This window comes from Cinclus cinclus, chromosome 2 (assembly GCF_963662255.1).
Source record: "Cinclus cinclus chromosome 2, bCinCin1.1, whole genome shotgun sequence".
Taxonomy (NCBI): Eukaryota; Metazoa; Chordata; class Aves; order Passeriformes; family Cinclidae; genus Cinclus; species Cinclus cinclus.
Window position 1 is genome coordinate 38,460,281 of NC_085047.1, and position 17,769 is coordinate 38,478,049.

Genomic DNA, 17,769 nt, shown 5'->3' on the forward strand with positions numbered 1-17,769 from the left:
TGAATTGGATTCAGAGCACATGTGAACAAAACTATGCTCCTCCTATAACATGATGACAGTAATAGTATGTCTGAAGATTCTGTTTCCTAGATTTAAATTAGTAATTCTCCTGAGAGAAGATATATTAATGAAGCAGCAATTCTTGAACAGTAGGTATCACTTTTTTTTTTTTTAACATCTCATTTCTTGTAGATACTGACAGTTTTCAAGCTGAGGTATATATTTCAGAGAGCAAGGTCTTGATGATATGAGCATATTGTACTATATAAATAATAGCTTCTGTGAGTGGGTCTTGGCACATTCTTTCCAGTGCCAGATTCTTTCACTCAAAGTGTTCATGTGGTGAGGGAAAAAAGGACTTGCATTTTTCAAACAGGCTTTGTTCTTGTCAGACTGACAACATTTAAACAAACATAATCATCTGTTTTGTCATCATTCTTGAGTGCAAATAACTTTTGAGAAAAGGTTTGCCTCATTTTAAAAAAGAAGAAATGAAAGATATATGGGCCTGAAACCCCAGGGCCCTGCTTAGATGTCCTTACAACTTGCAAAAACACATTTTATTAAAGACAAGGAATTGGCTTCATGGTACCATTCTTCATTTATTGATGCCCTCATTACTGTGGGATAATGCATCATTAAGGCACAAAACCAGGATCTTTTTCCCTGCCCATCTGTGGTGGTAAATTCAAATTCCTCTGTTAACCTATACGTTTCCCCTATATGTTTTCAAAAGTCTTTTCCCCCTCTTTGCATAGCTTTATCTTTTTTCTATATTTACAATCAGGAAAAGAACTTACTAAATGTGCTGTGAACTATTACTGGGGAAAAACATTACATGAATGACTACTTTCAGAATTCGGAATACGTGTTTTGAAGCATTTTATAAAATCTTATTTTCATCCTGAAACAATGACATTTCAGCTTCAATTTTTGAAGAAATTATCATGCTCTACTTGGCCCTTGGCAGGCCACACCTGAAATACTGTGTTCAGTTTTGGTCCCTGATATACAAGAGAGATGTAGCAGGCTGGAGAAGGTCCAGAGAAGGGCCATGAAGGCCCTGATTTTCTGGGTATTAATAGAGCTTAAAAGGTTTGACTCTATCCTTGAAATTGTTCTTGCCAAACTGAGAAAACACTTATCTCTGCATGCACTGAAGAAGAACATTTCTGAAACTATCAAAAACTTAATTGTCTGTAGGGCTGAGACTGGAAATAGAGACTGGGAAACCTGCTGCACAAGAAAAATCTGAGAGAACAGGATGTGATCCCTCTTGAGAAAAGAAGGCTTAAGGAAGGCCTTGACATCATGTTCCAGTATTTAAAAGGTGGCTACAAAGAAGATGAAGACTCCTTTTCTGCAAGGAGTCACATGGGAAAGACATGGGTAATGTGTACAAGTTACTCCTGGGGAGTTACTTCTGTCTTCTCAGAAGGCCACTCCTGAGAACTAGCACAGAATATCTGTGAACTTTTCCGATTTGTTTCAGATATGGATAAAATGTGATTTTCATAATGACTAAATAAGTCAATCTCTGTATGCAAACCTTTCTATAACATTCACAGAAGGAAGACCTGGTGATTGTTATAAGAGAAGCTTTGCACACACATGTACAGTAACGAAGGCAAGCAGATTGAAAAAGCAGAAGTATGTGGTATAAAGCCAAAGCTTTTATGACCAACTGTAAAGAAGTGGTGAAATGCATTCCATCTGGAAAGGATTATGACCCAGAAACTACTAAAAGTTGGACAGCCATGAGGACCTGACCATGTCTGACCTCTAAGTTTTTTGCAGAAATATTCAACCGACCCACAGTAAGAAAAAAAGTTGAATATTTGAACTAAAGACTTATTTTGAGTCTTTATATCTCTACAGAAGTTTGGCAGGGGATCAACTGAAGGATTGTGAAGTAAAGAAAAATTTCACTGCAACAGTGGTTAGTCTCAGAATCTAAAATATATATTTTGAATAGTTGGTTTTATTTCCCTCATTAACATTATTATTAATCAGGGCACTGGGAGCTTTGTTAGATGAAAGCTTTTGTCCTGAAATAACTGGATGGAATAAAAAATATGTCTCTTACAGTACCACTTCTTAACAGTATATCACTGAGATATTTATAGCTGCTTGCTTCACAGGCATCACAGAGAAGACCTTTGTAATGATTTTCTTTAGAAGATGTTTTACAACTATAGGCATCTTGGGTAGAGCAACTGACTTCTTGCCTAGCATAAGAGCTCCTCCTGATATGTCTAATGGGTTTGTTGTCCTCAAGGCTGGTCAAAATTCTTTTCAGAGAAATGTATCTATGGTTGGGTATAATAAAAAATTCCAACACTAAATCCCAAGAACAGAACCAAGACATAATATCTTGGATGTTGTGTGTAGTATGTCCATTCAATTTCCTGAAGGTTTTCAGTTTCAGGGCAATTTCCTTATAGCTTTAGCACTTTCAGGTATGGTTTTTCTTACCCCCCAAAAAAAAAAAAAAAAAAAAAAAAGAAAGAAAAAAAAAGGATGGAAGAAATTAAAAGCCTAGAAAGCAAAGAAAAATGGTACTTTTTTCATGAGGGAATGCTAGGTTTTAACCCAACAGTCTATCATGAAACAATACTGTTTGATTGCATCACAATGTGTTTCAGTATGATTTATGTGCTCCCAAACTACTCCATACCATGCTGTAGGAAATATAATATAATAATTCCGGAAATAAAACACCTTATCAACCTTCAAGGTAAGGTAAGGTAAAAAAAACAATTAGTTTATATTTGATCAAGGATCTCTTTTTAAAACACTGAAATACATCCTGGCATTTAAAATTTAGGTTCCATTTCTTAGAAAAAAAATACTAAATTACTCAAAGTACTAGTACACAACAGCTCAGCCTTTACAGTTTATTTATTATGGTCTTGATCCTGTTCTTCAAACAAATGGAAAAGATCGGAAAAGATAATTTATTTGGTGGAACAAATTCTTTGAAACAGGCAGAAATCGTACAGTGTCACTTACCTCCCTGATTCATCTCACATCTGAATTTCAAGTGTAGACTATTTTGTTATTACAAAGCTTGATTGTTCTACAACCTCCATAGTCTCCTGTAGTCTTTTCTCATACCTAGAAATGGTTCCTAAACCCCATAGAATGCTCTATCTTGCACATGGGATGTTGCATATGAACAGGTCTTGGCAGTGTTGTCAGGAATTTGTAAGTCAAGTCTAATGGTGGGCTCCATTTTAGTGGGCTGTGTATACAAGATGAGCAGATTACAAATTGCTATTGATTAACACAATAAATTATGAATGTACAGTTCCCAAATAATTTTGCAGTAGATACCTACCCTCCTCCTAGCCCTCCACTCCCAAATATGTTTAGATTTGAAACCCTTTTTGTTCTAAATACTTGTCCAATTATCCCTAAAAATAAAAGAACTCATTTGGTCTATGAAATGTTGGGTATTTTACTTCAGTTTTGATCATTTTATTGGGTACTGAGGGGAAAAAAAGGTCATAATGCAAAAGAATCTGTCTTCATCCAAAATCTAAATCAAAGCTGGAGTCTTCCCACAATGTAATATTTCACTGTCCTAGGTACCACACTTTCTGGTACATGGGATTTTGCAGCCAAATAAGGTAGTTCAATTACTTTAGAGAGAATGCATTATTTATTGACTAAAAGGTCAAAGGGGACCATGTGGTGCAGGGAATTTTCAGGAGGAATGGTGATCATTTGTCAAGAGAGAAGAAATGCACATTGATATGTGAAGTTATTATCTTTCTCCTGATCACAATTTGACCTTTGTATTGCTAGAACTGTAGATCACCCTAAGGGAGAGGAAAGCACGGCACAATCCACAAACAGGCAGGAGACTTAAGGGATGATTAGAAGAGCTAAAATGAATGGATAAGCAAGAAAAATGGATCATTTGTACACACAAATATTATATGTGTTTTAAAGGATACAAGACAGTTTTATCACAGAGGATGGGTGATATGTAGTCCTTTAAAAACTGAAGGCTTATACTAAAAGAACAATTTTTCTTTTCTGTTTTTTTTTTTTTAATTTTAAGCCAAGGCTTTTAAAATATTGCAATTCATAAATATCTTCATAAAATTAACTTTTCTACTAAACCCAGTTTATTCTGTCCTTAATTTTTTTTTCCTTTCTACCTCTTTCAGGATGTGCTACTCATAGGTGTGTAAGAATAGAGGAGGGAAAAAGACAAGAAATGGCAGGTGTGTGGAAGGTTGAATAATCCACAGATGGAAAAAAAGCAATTTTGTTTTGTGACCTATTGGATACAGCGATTGTACATGTGGCAAGGTTAAGAACAAAATACATCTTCTGGTATGATTAAACTCACAGCACACTATTCAAATGACAGGTTGTGTGGCACACAAAAACACAGGACCGCTGTGCAGAAAGGCGGGTAGATTTTGTCACTTTGGAACTTGCATTTCTTTCTGTTTCCTATAATTTTCAAAACACTTAGGATCTGCCCAAAGCATTAATTGTTGAGAAAAAAATATTTAAGGGTAATTTCCAAATCCTCTCTTTAGGTTATGCAATTTTGTAGCAATAGGAGTCATGGGAGGCAGACACCAAAGATGCATCCACCAGTGTGTGCATAGATAGTTATTTCATAAAAGTTTTACCTTCTTTCGGTGGCTCCAGCTAAGCCTCACAGTTTCTCACTTGTCTCCACCCCTCATGTATTTACAGGTATATGCTATTCAGCAGCATAGATGGAGTTTATCCAACTCTATGTCTAATTTTGCAGTTCTTTGTCTCCTGCTCAGGTGCTTTAGCAAAGTGCAGGAAAATAGATACTTGTAAAATACAACATTGTGGAATATTCAATTACATCATTAAAGTATAATTGAGTACAACATTGAGTTGTTTTCCCTATTAGTTGGCTCTATTTCCAGTGTCAAAAGTCCTTAGAAAAACAGTCTTTTTTACCAAGCATCTTATTTGTAATCCTAAAATCCCAATCTAGCCAAGTCAGTGGACAGTGCATTTTTTTCTAATGTATTCAAATTACAATTTACAATTTTGAACCTTATTGAACAAACGGTTATCTATGTTAAAAGAATTGTCTTCACACTCAGTCTCAAGAACAGTTTTTCTGTTTAATATATTTCAAGCATATTGGTGGTCAAATGCTGAAAAATATACAGAATCCTTTATTTCACTGGAGTTACTGATGATCAAGCTTCTTTCTGGCAAACTGTAGTAATAACCATTTTCAAGATTGACTTAAATTTCATTACAAAGCCCTATGAGGGAAGAAAGAGAGAAATTCCTTAAGCATTTTATAGTGAAAGGAATGCATTAAATTTAGTGTACAGAACCTCCTAGCACCAGCCATTGCTGAGGATGCCGTTCTAAGATAACCTGTGTAGTGATCCACTACTTAGTGAAACCTGTGGATGGAAATATTCCACAATGTGTGCCTGAGAGAATCTAAACTTTTCTAAAAGAGGTAAGTCAAAATAAATATTCAACCTCACATTTGTAATAATTTTGCCAATGCTGAGTCAAATGAGTTTAACTTTCTCTTTGCAAAATTATAGTTCACAGAACCTTGAGACTGGCAGTCTGTAGAGCAGAAGCATCTTTTCTATAAAAAATAGGATTTTCACTTATGATAACTGAAGTTTCAGTTCATATTTTATTATTAAAGCCTTAGGCCCAAGTAAACTTAAAAAGTCTGCAGTGCTGAGTCTCACTGTATAAGAATTTTTTTTTTCATTCTTCCAGCATTTGCTCTTCAGAGCTCAATAAAATTTTGGCAACAGAGACAAAATTTTACTGGTTGGATCAGGATACACAAAATTCAGAAAAGGCTGTGAATGAAGAGATTGAAATTAAGTGGAGGCTGGTCAAGGGTCATACCTGGCATCCACCCGAAGTTAAACCAGATGAGTAACTGGCAGAAGGATTACTAGTCCTGGGAGTTGTTTGTGAGTGAAATGAGAAGTCTGAACAATCCTATTGGAAAGTATAATTCAAGCCAATTCACTGAATAATTCCCAAGTAAACAGATCTTTTCCTAAGGTTGAGAAGTAATCTTAAAGTCTCATAATTTTTATGCAATATGAGTTGTGAATTTTTTTGTTTTTTGGATATTCTCTTACAAAAAGTCTCATCCATTAGCCCTTGAAAATGTCCAAAAGCTGCAGGAGAAAGGATTTTGTCAGGTAGATTCCCTCATTTTGCCATAATCCCCTAGGAAGATGCAATATTTCAATTAAAGAACAGCAATTCATCTAAGAAGACACTTTAAATTTGAGTTCGTGTAAAACATTTAAGACCAGAAATTGTAAAAAAAATGTTCCTGATATCACAAAAAAAGAGAGAAGCTGTATAATAGGTATCATAAAACTCTGAAAAGTGTCATATGGCATCTGTATTATGATGCACGGATACCTCCTCCATCACTGCTTTGCAGTCATTCTGCAATTTCAGAGTTGTTTCATGTCCCTACCAAACACTTCTAAGGTTTGCCAGTATTCAGGAAAGACTAGAAGAACTTGGCAACAACTCTGGACTCAAGAGGTAACTTCAACAAAGTTATTATCAGTACACCCTATTTCAAATTTCATGGTGAATGAGGTAGAGAGAATAGAACTCAGCTGAAGTATCTCTCTATTATTTCTTAGTACAAAAGTCAGAATTACCTGAATTAAGATGAATTCCAAAGCTACCATTTTCCCCATTCTCAAATGATTGAACTGTCAGTCAGAGGACTCCTCCCTCAATCAGTGTAAGAACTGATACACTGTTGATGGTATCTTTATACTGAGAGATTTACAAAGGAAATATCCGTAGGTTTTAATATGAAATCTTAGAAGAGATTCAGGCATCGAAGTGGTAGAAAGGAAAAAAATTTCATTCTGAACAATTTATTAACAATTCAAGATTTTTAATGAAATTATATGCATTGACTTTTTTTTTCCTTTAATGAATTTCTTTTAAAAAATCTAGAGTAATTGATCCAGAATGGATGGAAGTTTAGAAAAGTTGAAATTAAATGTTTGGCATTTCTAAATAGAAAATTAAGAAAAATTCAGTTGTTTTAATTAGCTGACTTCACATGGTTTCTTTTTCTGTTAAATTTAGTGAAAAAATTATGTTTTTATAATACTGTTCTAAACCATTAGAGTTTTATGGCTGCCAGACTACAAATATCCTAGAAACCATCTTGAACAGTTGTATTCCCCTCACCCTTCTCTGAAAGAATAGTTATCCAAATATAATATGTTAAAAAGGCAATAGGTTGATGGAAAATTCAGTTTAATTTTCCTTTTGAATGCAATTAACATAAAATGTGTCAAAATATTCCAAATTGACAAGCTGATATAAAGTAATTTAAAGGTTGTGTTTTGTTTTTTTTTCCATAAGCTATTTCTGTCATAAATTATAATAATGAAAAATTTCCAACCAGCATATGTGTTCTAAGTAACATAGTAAATGTAGCCTACATTGGTTGACTGCATTCCAGTGTGAGGATTTAAAACTAGTTGAGCCAAGAAAGAAAGGGGATGGCACAGATTCTCCAAAGAGAAATATCCACCAAAGAGAAATATATTAATGTGGGAGGACTGAACACAAGGTTCTAATGTTTTGGTGGAAATTTGTGCCTTTTCCCCATGGGGGTATTATATAGTTAATGGAACCATAGGTCTTTAGCAGGTTGTAGAACTAATGTACACAGTTTTTATCAATGAATAAAAAAGTGGCAAATAAGTAAGAGAAAATAAACAAGGAGTAATTGTAAGGAGGAATGCAACAATAGTTTTAAACCCAGACTATGAGGAATTCAAATTCCAGTTTGAAGAATTTTTGGCCATTTCTTCCTAGTCCTACTTACATGTCTTAGTTATGTCTATGCCATTTGGGAGGCTGTGCCATGCATTAGATAAGTGTAATGAATCATATCTAGTTGTAAAGAGGCAGATTCAATGCTGTTGTGCTAGGGCTATATAAAAATGGTACCACCTCTGATTTTCTTTCAGCCATAGAAGTGCAGGTTCTGTAATTCAAATAAGTAGAAGTGGAATTTATGCAGATTTTTTAAGAATCCACAAATGCAATGGGTAGAAAATAAAATGCAGAACTGATGAATGCCACATAAGACAAAACACAGTATTAAAAGTCCTTCTGTTCCCCCTGTTGGTGAAGAATTACTCTATGAGAAAAGATAAAGGGTGCCTGGCAAAAATAATTAACCATATGTTCCTGCAGCCCTCCTACATCACTTGCAATTTGTATAAAATATGAGTCAGGTCAGATGCAGCAAATGGATAAGGTGACTGCAGCCGGCTGCTCCCACCCAAGGGTGGGTACCATTAAAAACCTGAACTCTCAGAATCACAGGTGTGGCTTTACAGCCATTTACACATTTGTGTAAATTGTGTGATAGACAACCGTGCATAAGAGCCTGCCTGGAAAAAGAAGTAAGAGAAGATTTTTACAAAGGAGCAAGACAGGGGAAACATTCTAGGTTTGGTTCATCTGTGGTGTCCTATGTTACCGTGTAATGCCTCTTAATGTACTTATTCTCTACTGATTTCTATATAAAATGGGATAGTATTTCCTAGCTTTATGGAAGTTGTGTTTAAAAAAAACAAAGAATTTGGTCTTGTCCACTCTTATAGACACAAGTCATAAAACTGGACAAAATGAGTCTCTCTAAATGGACAGATACAATTCATATAGAATATTATTTCTAATTTCATCAATTGCTTTGACTTTATTCACTTTCACTTATATGTTTTTCTTTATTCAGAATGTGGAAAAATCAAGGTCATGGAGCTGTTTCTGTTAAGCTTTTCTTTCCCAGTGGACACTGACTCTTAGAATGGTATTGCAGTGTCCAAATAATCTGAAAATTGCAAAAAATTCTAAAATATGTATCTATATGTGGGGGATTTCCATGAGATTCACAATTCGAAGAAACTTTCTTCTCTTTAGAATCAGCAGGAAAATCACATCGTATGACTCATAAAAACAGCAGCACATAATCAAAGCTTTCTGTAGAAAAAGATGTGCTATAGATTTGGAAATTTCAACAAATGGTAATGTATTACAAGGTTTTAAGATGTTATATGTGATTATGTAAAATTATCATTCTTTTTGAGAGACTCAAAAACCATTACTTCAGATAGTATGTTAAAAAAGTAATATCTAACAAAAAAAATGAAAAGGCAGATATATTACTAAGGTAACATAATAAAGTAGTACAACTTATTCTACAGTTGTACATTAGAATGTACAGCTTTCTCATCAGTTATACTTTGGCCTTAGTTCTAACAAACAGCTCAAGAGAGCTGTGACATGTAGAAGAAATAACCCCACTTGCAGAGACTAAGGTAAACAAAAATCCTTCTGTTTGCAGCAGCTCACATCACAAAGAGCTCAAGTTGCTAAGGAAAATAACAAATTAAATTAATGGCATCAACTAGTGGTTAATATCAAGTAACACATATTGAGATATGTTAATTAATTTTCCTTCACTGTCTTCTTTAATTTTGGCACTTATCTATATCTTCATATGAATTTACCTTTCTGGAAAAGTAAAGCTGGATAGATCCATAGAATATATCTACAACTCCAATGAATTCATAATGCGCAGAGTGAAGTGTAACATTCAGGAAAGTAAAAGGATGCAAGCAGAGCATTCCTGACATAAGAAAAACTAAAATGCTAACCATGCTACAGAAAATTGTGGAATTTAATCCACTTAGGCTTGCTTAAAGCTCCTGAATCACTTAGTTTCATAATGCTCACAAAGTTTAGAGTACTGGACTGTGCATTTGGGTGTGAGGGTATAATTACATTGACCTAGTAATTGCAACAAAACATGGGAGCAGGGCTTTTTCTGATATTTGTATGTTTTCATATGTTCACAAAATGACAGTCCTCCAAGGAACGCTGAGGAAAGAATGATGCATTGAGTGCTTTATGACCACCTGATGTATCTGTAAGACCTAATGATGTACTCATCCTGCTATGAGAGCCCTACTAATACCAGCTTTCAGAGGGCAAGATGCACCTGAGGAACTCATCTAGCCATTTTGAACTTTGGGCATTCAGATATCAAAATGATTTAATGGATTTAAATACTAAGCCCACATAACTTCAATAACATGTCACGGGTTCATAGTCTGGGGACTGTGACCTTTGCCTAACTCCAGGAAGTTTGGCTGGACAGGAAAAAAAAAGCACTAAAGATGTTGATACAAAGAAGGTCTAAAAGGATGAGTAAGATGGGAAGCATACATGATATAAGCTTTTCCTGAGAAGCAAATTTCTGTGCTCTTAAATTCTCTTGCATTTGTGTTTCCTCCATTTATTATTATCATACAGAGAAAACAACACATGAAAACCTTGAGTTATGTGTTATGCAATTCATCCTTTCTTCTTAGTAACTATACACTCATTACATGAATTTCTTTTTTCTTTCTCTGTTTTTTTGTGTCTTATTATGCCAGTATTCAAATGTGGATTTTGAAAACAACTTTATTTTCAAACATGTATATGTGGATAAATATATGTTCAAATAATTAGCCCATCAATTTGTAAAGATAACAAATCAAACCGAGAGCAATGAGCAGTTTCTATTTTTGACCATTTGCATGCTTTTTATCTCTTTTTGCTGGACTGTTTAAAGACAGGCAGATTAATGTTCTGCATATTTGCATTTAGGGTTTAGTTTGGGTTCAAAAAGATGTGTAAAGTTCATCTAGTCCAACATCCCACATTTTCGGCTAGATTGGGTTGGTCAGAACTCAATCCAACCTGAGCCTGAGTGTTTCTAGGGATGGGGCATCTACCACCTCTCTAGGCAAGCTCTGCTAGTGTTTGACCGCCATTATCATAAAAATCTTCTTCCTTATTTCTAAACTCAATGGACCCTCTAATAGTTTCAAACCCCTACTCCTAGTCCTATCACAACAGGCCCAGCACAAGAAAGACATGGACCTGTTGGAATGAGTCCAGATGAGGGTCATTAAGTTGTTCACAGGTCTGGAGCCCCTATGTCATGAAGACAGGCTGACAGAGCTGCAGCGATTTAGCCTGGAAAAGATAAGGTTCTGGGGGCACCTTCCAGAGCCTTCCAGCACATGAAGAGAGCTTACAAGAGAGCCTGAGAATTTTCACAAGGGTATGTAGGGACAGGACAAAGGAGAATGGCCGTAAGCTGAATGAGAGTAGATTTCAATTAGATCCTAGGAATAAATTGTTTACTGTGTGGGTGGTGAGTCACTGGAACAGAATGCCCAGAGAAGCTGTGGACTCCCCATCCCTGGAAGTGCTCAAGCCCAAGGTGAATGGGACTCTGGGTGACCTGGTCTAGTGGAAGGTGGCCCTGTCTGTAGAAGGTGTATGGGAATTTGATGATGTTTAAGATCTCTTCCAGCATTAACCATTTTATGGTTCTGTGATCTTTCTTATAGCCAGCCCTCTTTAAATACTGAAAAGCCACCTAATAATTCCCCAGAGCTTTCTGTTCTCCAGGAAGAATAACTCATGCCACACTTGAGTATATTTAGCTGGGCTTCTTTGCAGAAATCTCTCTTCTGGGACAAATGCCTGCATTATTTTCAAAAAGCACGATAAGGAATTTTTTGTGTTATATGTTTATATTACAGAAGTTAAAGTAACACTGCTATTAAGATTTGAGAACTACATCTGAGGCTGGTGCAGAAGCAAAGAAATCATCTGGCAAAACTATTTTAAGCAAGGAAAATGTGAGTATAAATATGTCATATGTATTATATTATAATTCAGTTGCCTGTGTCTCACACTGCACAAGAAAGAATACTAATGAATATGGGCATAAATAATCAGTGCACTCATCAAGCTATAGTTCAGTAAAAAACAGAATTAATGAATTAATGCAAACCTAAAATCACGACTTTTGATTTAGCTGTTATCCCATGCAGATTAATAGATCTTTGATACATGACTAGCAAGTATTCATGAACATCAGTTTTTTTTTTCGACTCCCAAGGAACAACTCTGTAGGTGAGATGCTTTTCTACGGTCTAGGATTGCTAGAAAAGGGACAGATGAAATGCTAGATGTTACCAGAAATAGAAGTGTTCTTTCTATCTGTACTATTTGCATTGGTAATATTGAAAGATTGTGATGTAGTCTCGAGATATAAAATGGTGTCATTGGGTAAAGGCTGGAATTCTTTGTATCAGTGTTCAGTAATGACAGCTTCAGTAATGACGAATGAGCACAACAAGTTTTATTTCTGTCTGCCGTCCAGATGAAAGTAACAGGAGAAGTTCAGTGTGTGAATATCGTTTTCCTAAATGATGGAAAAATTGCAGTCACTCATTTGTCTGAATTTCAGATTCAGTATGGAATAATAGCAGAGACTATCTGGAGTCTAAAAAGCAACATAATAATGCAAGAGGGTGTCCATCAGTTTTAGTTAAATTGATTAAACTGATTCTCAGATAGATATTTTGGTCTGTAGCAGAGTAATTGAAGTAAAGGGTCTATTCCAAAGAGACCAAAGCACTTACTAAAAGACAAGACATAAATAAATCATAATTTATTATGCTTAATTAAATAAAATGCAATGGGGTGTCATGCGTTATACATAAGAAGCCATGACAGATGGCCTACTGATGCCATCTTAATTTAAACTTCATTGACAGTCGAGAAAGTGAAAATCTGAAGTGTTCTATACCTCTTCTCTATTTCAAATACAATGAGGGAAACACAGTGCAGATGCAAACTCTTAATTTAAATAATTTCAGAAATATTTATATTTTTTTTCCAAATTAAAATACTGGTTACATTGTAACTAAATCAAAACCATTTAATTCTCCTATAAATAATGCTAGTAAAAACTGAGATATAATAATGCCTTCAGTAGAATAATAGAATAAGCTGAGTTGGAACGGACTTATTAGGATCATCACGTCCAACTCTTATCCCTGCACAGCACCAACCCCCAACACTCACAACACAAGTTCGAGAGTGCTGCTCCGATGTTTCTTGAACTCTGTCAGGTTTGGAGCTGTGCCCATTTTCCCTGGGGAGCCAGTTCCAGTGCCCAGACACCCTCTTTTTTCCAGCTTCTCCTTCCCTGGTCTAAACACATCCAGGGTTGTCCCATCCCAGGTGGAGATTCTGGCACATCCCCTGGTTAAACGTCGTAAGGTTGGTAATTGTCAATCCCTAATTTGTTGAGGTCTTTTTGCAGTAGTTGTATTAAGGATGGGCAAATATTTTTGCCAGCAGTTAACACCCCACTAAAGGTAACAGAAAACCTTGGAGTCTTCCAAAATTTACCTAGAACAGTAATGCATTCTGTTTGCTGTGTAAGGAGTTTAAAGTTGCATTGAAATTGTGGGACTGAGAACATATCTTAGAAGCCAGTGCACACTGCTGGTGTTGCATTTTCATGAGTGAGATGAGTCTCAGTGATATAGAACTTCATTTCCCTTTCCCTAATACAAATAATGCAGCTGAAATCAGGTTACAGGCAGATAGTTATAGTATGAGCCAGCAGATCTGTAAAAGCAAAGAGTCATGGAGCCAGGACTAGCGATTGTAATGAGTTGCATTGGTCACGATTCCTCAGTCTTAAATATCTGTAACAAAACACAGTGAATGGTAGTTGTGAACTTGCATAATTAATCTTTATTTCTAGAACAGATTAAAAAAGTACGTGTATTGCACCACTCACAGAGATTTTTATAACGTTGTAGGATAAGAGTATAAATTTTCATGAAAAGTTTAATAAGAATATTAGAATGTTTTGGAATGCTTTTTCATCCAAGAATTCCAAGCTTAAGTCACATTAATAAAAACAACAAATAATTAGGAAAGTTTGAATGCATTCTGCTTGCAGATTCCTATTTGAAATGGACTACCATGTGAATTTCACATGGTTGCAATTGGGATTTTCTTAATTTCTCATTTAGAAATATTGGACTGCTTTTTAAATGTATAGTTAATCCTCAGCAAAAGCCTAGAAACAATTTTTCCAGCATAACTGTACGTTGATTAATATTCTGAGAGTGTGTTCATGTATCCTTTTACAAACTACACAAGAGGGTATTAGAGAATATCAGGATCACAGGATACTGGGATTCCAGACAGCCAGAGAGGCACTGGGTCAGGATGTCAAACACTTGAACAGCTCCCTAGTGTTTAGACACCACATTTATTTGTCTGCACCCTCCTGCTGGGCTCCAACTCCCCCTGCCCCAGCCCGGTCAGCGAGGCCCAGGGGAGGTGGGGTGGGCTGGGGGTGATGTGGGTCTGAGACGTGGCCACAGCCCCGGGTGTCAAACTGTCCCCACAGAGACAGGAGTGACAGCAGGCTGTCCATGTTGGTCACTGTCCTCATATGCCTGAGTTATCATTTGCTCCTCTGCATTCAAGCAACTCTGAAGAACACCAGAACCTTTTATTGGGAAGCCAAGGGCTGGGCTGGCACCACTCTCACCCTGTTATGATGGCAGCTCTGCCACAGCAAGCAGAGCATGGGTAGGGGCTGTGTCACCAGGGGTTGGTGACAGGGCCAGCGCAGTGAGGGTGTAAAAAGGGCTGCACTGTTTAAGATTTGTTTTACTATTGCAAGGACCACAGCCTGGCCACAGTAATCATGAGCAAGGTTTAGAAGCAAGGAGCTACATTCATGGTTGTGGTGGTTAGCTTTGGCTAGGGGCCACAGTCTCACCCCAGTGTTCACACTCTCTGCTTCTCCTCAATGGGACAGTGGGCACAGTGGATGAAAAATGGTTGTTGCTTGAGATAAAACCAGGGTCAATTAAATTGACAATTAAAATACAATTTGGTAGTAAGAAACTGAGGAAAAAAAATTAAACTACATCTTCCCCTTTCCCAGCTTCAACTCCACTCCTGACTCCCCTAACATTCCCAACCCCACATGGTGTATGGAGGTGAGGAATGGGAGTTATGGTCACTAAGTAACCACGACTCTGCTGGTCCTTCCTGTGCTCCTGTAGTTCACCAGGAACTGCTCCAGCATGTGTCCTTAGCAATGGCTGCAGTGTGACTTTTTGCTTCACTGTGGCGTCTCTGTGGGCTGGCAGGCAGCACCTGTTCCAACAGCTGGAACACCTCCTCCCCATTGTCCTGCTCTCTCCTTGGTGCTCACACTGCCCATACTCACTCCCCCACCCTCACTCCTGTGCTCTTCCACCTTTTATCCCTTTCTTAAATATGTTTTCACAGGGGCACCTCCCCACTTGGCTCCATTATCTCCTGAGATGGGTCTGCTGGAGGCAGCTGGAAGCAGCCTGCCTCTCCTCACAGAGCCCGTGCAGTTCCCTTGCCAGCTGCATCTCTCCAGGGACAGCAGGCACACACATCATGTATGTCCACAGCTCCCTGCTCCACAAACAGCTCTGGGCTCTGCGTGACTGCACTGGAGAGGTTGAACTGCTCACCTCCTAGCATGAGCAAGAGCACAAAAAGAAATTATTTATGGAGTCAGAAAGGATCACGACAAGAATGATGATGCAGAGTATTCCAAAACTTCTGTTTAACCAAGAAGCATCTACTCAGAAAAGGAAATAGCATATCTATTAACTTGCTATTTTAATACCTCAGTGACAATGTTTCTACACCTCACAGAGGTTTATATTAAAACACTGCCCATTTTTTTGCATCTTAAACTGAAGTGCAGTGAGATTGGTGATGTAATATAGAGTAGCAGGCATAACCACGGGGTTAACAGATATGCATAGCAACTGAGCAAAGCAAGAGCTAGTTGATGCAATTTTAAATTACTCTTTTCAATCCAAAAATCACTCTTACTGAGATTTACTGTGTTAGTTGGTGTTTCCCGGGAGCTTAGGACATGAAAAACATTCCAAATATTGGAAAAGTAACTTTCTACACCACAATAATAATAATAAAAAAAGACATTAAACTACTAAAATGTTATCCTAAGGAGGGCCAAGAGGATGGATTGAGGTCTGGAGGGGAAGCTTTATGAGGACCCCTAATGTCATTTTTTTTAGAGGAGAGGAGAGGAGAGGAGAGGAGAGGAGAGGAGAGGAGAGGAGAGGAGAGGAGAGGAGAGGAGAGGAGAGGAGAGGAGAGGAGAGGAGAGGAGAGGAGAGGAGAGGAGAGGAGAGGAGAGGAGAGGAGAGGAGAGGAGAGGAGAGGAGAGGAGAGGAGAGGAGAGGAGAGGAGATACTCTAAAATTATAGAACTTCCAGAGCAGCCTGAAAAGAGAAGTCCCTAACAAATCTTACATCCTAAAATATTCATTTCACTCTGTACAACCCTTACCCAGAAAAGTACATACTTGATGTATCATGGACCAAAAGAGATGCCCAATTATATAGAATTCCTCAGGATTCATATGTTAATAATATATCAAGAAAGTTGATGCAGTTGTAGATGAGAACTATGTATGTTCCTAAAACATGTGTATCTCCAGGGTTTATTAAAATTTAAATAAAGACAAGGGAATTTAATTTTAAATTGGTTCCACAAGATGATAGTTTTTGGTAAAGGTAGATCAACTTTTAATGTCGCTCAGTTCAAACTTACTTTTGAATAATTTTTCACTCCCGGGTTTTTTTTTTTTCAGTTTTGCCTTTTATATGCACTTAATGTGATGGCTTTAAAAGATCTTCTAATTAACCTTTGTTACCATGGAAACAAACAGTTTAACCTGTTCAGTATGTTCAGAAAAAAAATTATTCGGTCAGCTTCAAAAAAGAAACTATTGCTTTGTTCATCTAAAAGCTAGAGACATTCCTTGTCAGCTTAAGAACTGAAAAACTAATTAACTTCAATGTTAGTATTTAATTTACAAGTAGGTTCTATAATAGAACTGTTCATTGAACACATAAGAAAGATCTGTCTTAATCATAGAATCATTTAGGTTGGAACAGTTCATCCAGTCCAACCATTAACCCAGCACTGACAAGTCCACCACTAAACCCTTTCCCTTAGTGGCACATCTACACAGGTTTTAAATACCTCTAGGGACACCAATTCAGCTACTTCCCTGGGCAGCCTTTTCCAATGTTTGCAACCCTTCTCTGAAGATTTTTTCCTAATATCTCATCCAAACCTCCCCTGGGACAAATTTGTAGACGTTTTCTCTTGTCATACCACTGGTTACTTGGAAGAAGAGACTGACACTTACCTATAACCTGTTAAAAATAGTCTTCTTTAAAATAATAAAAAAATTTAAAAACACTAATTAATCAGGGGAAAAATAAAGGTGTTTCAATGACTAAATCTGTGTATAACAAATTTTAACATTAACAAAAGTGTCTGTAATTTAAAATATTTATTTTGGACATTTAGAAGCAGGCATACATATATAGAAATATACATATTTTTCATCTGCAACCTGGGGCATAACATTATATCTAAAAGACATGTTTCAATTAACTAATTAATTTGATTAATTAGTTAATGAATTAATTCATTAATAAAGCCAAAAGACACTGAGGAAACTTCCCTTTTGCCAGGTAAATTCAATCAGATACATGCACATTGAATCTAGCTTGCTGTCTGCCAGACCAGCATGTGGTACACTTATGAATGAATATACTCTGGAAAGGAGATCAAATTCTGGTCTCAAATTTTGTATATTTATACATTCAAAGTAAATTTATTTTTAACTATCAGGGAAGAGAGAATAAGTTTCTTCTCTTATTAGAGAATGTTCTCTGTTCTATGACCTGAAACAAACACATGCCTTCTAAGAGGTCTCAATTATCCAAATCACATGCCATA

At 36.7% G+C, this 17,769-nt stretch overlaps 1 pseudogene; it reads left to right on the top strand.

Annotated features, from left to right (window-relative positions):
- The window catches only part of LOC134057862 (uncharacterized), a 201,953-nt pseudogene extending 185,698 nt beyond the window's left edge, over window positions 1–16,255 (top strand).
- Window positions 16,256–17,769: the final 1,514 nt, after the last annotated feature.